Here is a 4393-nt window from a genome sequence, read left to right as displayed (position 1 = left end):
GGTATTAAACTTCTCACGTACACACTGCCATGTATACAAGCTGTTCTATTCCTTTGTTGTAGTAACTGTAATCTGTAGTCTACCTATTCTCTAGCTATTTAGTTTTCAGTCTTCCTAGTCATTAGCTGCACCTATTTATTTTCGTTTGCTGTTGTATAATCTTATCACACTACTCATGTAATCGTATATATACAATTCAATGAAGTAACTCACAATACAGTTGTGTGAGATTAAACTCCAAAACCGTTATTGCAACAAGTACTCTCTGCACCAAGACTTCCGGGAGACACTCGAGGTTCAAGCATTACACTCCTTTCAAATGCTCCGCTATAATTCCCAAACACTGTTTTGATCGATGATATGAGGAAACCATGGGGTTGACTATTCACACTTGCTAAATTCACATGGAGTCACATATGTCCATAACTTTAATGAGAACTCCATTATGGTAAGAGCAGTGCTATCCCACACGACTTTGTGGATAGATTTCCCGCAAAAACAGTTGCTTTACCGTTAGATCATGCTAAAATACAGATCTAACAGCCTTGAACCCTTTAGGGGAAATGGTGGGTCCTTTCCTGAAAATGGTGGGTCCTTTCCTGAAAGTGATGGTCATTTCCTGAATGCGAATCTAACCGTTGATTCGATCATCCAACGGTAAAGAAGCCGCTTTTGCGGGAAGCCTTCCCGCAAAGTCGTGTGGGATAGCATTTGTCTTATGGTAAACAATATAGTGATTAGAGGATACGTAACCACAAAATGGAATCATGCAAACGTCCATGACTGCTTCGTTTAAAGAAATTGTCATCCAGTGCAACGCAAATCTCATATATCTACCTACATGGTTTATCGCATTGGTTACTATTTATAGTATAAACCCATAGAAGTACGAATTTCCAAGGACAGACAGGTGAAATAAATGCATATAATCTCAATTTCCCGTTCTATAGATTGAACCTGATTTTAAAATGTCATCTTTTAGCACCTTGAACACTAACATGGGTTTACTCAATAAATACTTTTTGTGATTTCCAGAGACTTTAATAGATTTCCAAAGTATTGTGTTATTGGTTGTATACTTTAGAAAACTCCTTGTAAGTATATGTTACTCGTTATATACTTGTAAAATCTCTTTCAATATACTTGTAAAATCTCTTTCAAAGTTTGTGTTATTCGTTATAAATGAGAAAATTTAAAGACTTTCCATACTTCCCAAAATTTAAGACTTTGAATGACATTTATGTGTATATTTGCCTAGGATAAAGTCTTGCAAAATGTGAAAGATTTTGGAAGACTTTTACAAAAATTTAAAACTTAATTTATTAGTGACATTTATGTGTATATTAAACTTCTCACGTACACACTGCCACGTATACAAGCTGTTCTATTCCTTTGTTGTAGTAACTGTAATCTGTAGTCTACCTATTCTCTAGCTATTTAGTTTTCAGTCTTCCTAGTCATTAGCTGCACCTATGTATTTTCGTTTGCTGTTGTATAATCTTATCATAATACTCATGTAATCGTATATATACAATTCAATGAAGTAACTCACAACACAGTTGTGTGAGATTAAACTCCAAAACCGTTATTGCAACAAGTACTCTCTGCACCAAGACTTCCGGGAGACACTCGAGGTTCAAGCATTCCACTCATTTCAAATGCTCCGCTATAATTCCCAAGCACTGTTTTGATCGATGATATGAGGAAACCATGGGGTTGACTATTCACACTTGCTAAATTCACATGGAGTCACATATGTCTATAACTTTAACGAGAACTCCATTATGGTAAGAGCAGTGCTATCCCACACGACTTTGCGGGAAGCTTTCCCGCAAAAACGGTTGCTTTACCGTTAGATCATGCTAAAACCCAGATCTAACAGCCTTGAACCCTTTTGGGGAAGTGGTGGGTCCTTTCGTGAAAATAGTGGGTCCTTTCCTGAAAGTTATGGGTCATTTCCTGAATGTGAATCTAACCGTTGATTCGATCATCCAACGGTAAAGAAGCCGCTTTTGCGGGAAGCCTTCTCGCAAAGTCGTGTGGGATAGCATTTGTCTTATGGTAAACAATATAGTGATTAGAGGATACGTAACCACAAAATGGAATCATGCAAACGTCCATGACTGCTTCGTTTAAAGAAATTGTCATCAGGTGCAACGCAAATCTCATATATCTACCTACATGGTTTATCGCATTGGTTACTATTTATAGTATAAACCCATAGAAGTACGAATTTCCAAGGACAGACAGGTGAAATAAATGCATATAATCTCAATTTCCCGTTCTATAGATTGAACCTGATTTTAAAATGTCATCTTTTAGCACCTTGAACACTAACAGGGGTTTACTCAATAAATACTTTTTGTGATTTCCAGAGACTTTAATAGATTTCCAAAGTATTGTGTTATTGGTTGTATACTTTAGAAAACTCCTTGTAAGTATATGTTACTCGTTATATACTTGTAAAATATCTTTCAATATACTTGTAAAATCTCTTTCAAAGTTTGTGTTATTCGTTATAAATGAGAAAATTTAAAGACTTTCCATACTTCCCAAAATTTAAGACTTTGAATGACATTTATGTGTATATTTGCCTAGGATAAAGTCTTGCAAAATGTGAAAGATTTTGGAAGACTTTTACAAAAATTTAAAACTTAATTTATTAGTGACATTTATGTGTATATTAAACTTCTCACGTACACACTGCCACGTATACAAGTTGTTTTATTCCTTTGTTGTAGTAACAGTAATCTGTAGTCTACCTATTCTCTAGCTATTTAGTTTTCAGTCTTCCTAGTCATTAGCTGCACCTATGTATTTTCGTCTGCTGTTGTATAATCTTATCACAATACTCATGTAATCGTATATATAGAATTCAATGAAGTAACTCACAACACAGTTGTGTGAGATTAAACTCTAAAACCATTATTGCAACAAGTACTCTCTGCACCAAGACTTCCGGGAGACACTCGAGGTTCAAGCATTCCACTCCTTTCAAATGCTCCGCTATAATTCCCAAACACTGTTTCGATCGATGATATGAGGAAACCATGGGGTTGACTATTCACACTTGCTAAATTCACATGGAGTCGCATATGTCCATAACTTTAACGAGAATTTCATTATGGTAAGAGCAGTGCTATCCCACACGACTTTGCGGGAAGCTTTTCCGCAAAAACGGTTACTTTACCGTTAGATCATGCTAAAACCCAGATCTAACAGCCTTGAACCCTCTAGGAGAAATGGTGGGTCCTTTCCTGAAAATGGTGGGTCCTTTCCTGAAAGTGGTGAGTCATTTCCTGAATGCGAGTCTAACCGTTGATTCGATCATCCAACGGTAAAGAAGCCGCTTTTGCGGGAAGCCTTCTCACAAAGTCGTGTGGGATAACATTTGTCTTATGGTAAACAATATAGTGATTAGAGGATATGTAACCACAAAATGGAATCATGCAAACGTCCATGACTGCTTCGTTTAAAGAAATTATCATCCGGTGCAACGCAAATCTCATATATCTACCTACATGGTTTATCGCATTGGTTACTATTTATAGTATAAACCCATAAAAGTACGAATTTCCAAGGACAGACAGGTGAAATAAATGCATATAATCTCAATTTCCCGTTCTATAGATTGAACCTGATTTTAAAATGTCATCTTTTAGCACCTTGAACACTAACATGGGTTTACTCAATAAATACTTTTTGTGATTTCCAGAGATTTTAATAAATTTCCAAAGCATTGTGTTACTGGTTGTATACTTTAGAAAACTCCTTGTAAGTATATGTTACTCGTTATATACTTGTAAAATCTCTTTCAATATACTTGTAAAATCTCTTTCAAAGTTTGTGTTATTCGTTATAAATGAGAAAATTTAAAGACTTTCCATACTTCCCAAAATTTAAGACTTTGAATGACATTTATGTGTATATTTGCCTAGGATAAAGTCTTGCAAAATGTGAAAGATTTTGGAAGACTTTTACAAAAATTTAAAACTTAATTTATTAGTATCTTTATATATTTATTTTGATTTTTTTTCAGATTTCTTTAAACGTCTATTTTGATATTATTTTATTTTATTTCAAGTTGATGCAAACGCTTGCACATATACTCTAGATCGATTTCTCTTTTAAATATATATATATATATATATCCTAGATGCATATATATACATGTATAATACGATACGACCAAACTCTTTTTTATTCTGTTAGGGCAATTCCTATGGCAACGAACAAAAATAAAAATTTGTTGAGCCACGTGGATGAACAAACTGCATTCTCCACTATGGGAAACAAGGCAAAATGAACAAATTTGATATTTTAGGGTCCCACTATTGATTTTATTAACATAAACTAATAAGAATTGGGTCCCACTAATGATTTTATTTATATA

This window comes from Papaver somniferum, chromosome 2, assembly GCF_003573695.1.
Source record: "Papaver somniferum cultivar HN1 chromosome 2, ASM357369v1, whole genome shotgun sequence".
In the NCBI taxonomy this organism is placed as follows: Eukaryota; Viridiplantae; Streptophyta; class Magnoliopsida; order Ranunculales; family Papaveraceae; genus Papaver; species Papaver somniferum.
This window is presented reverse-complemented; position numbering follows the sequence as displayed.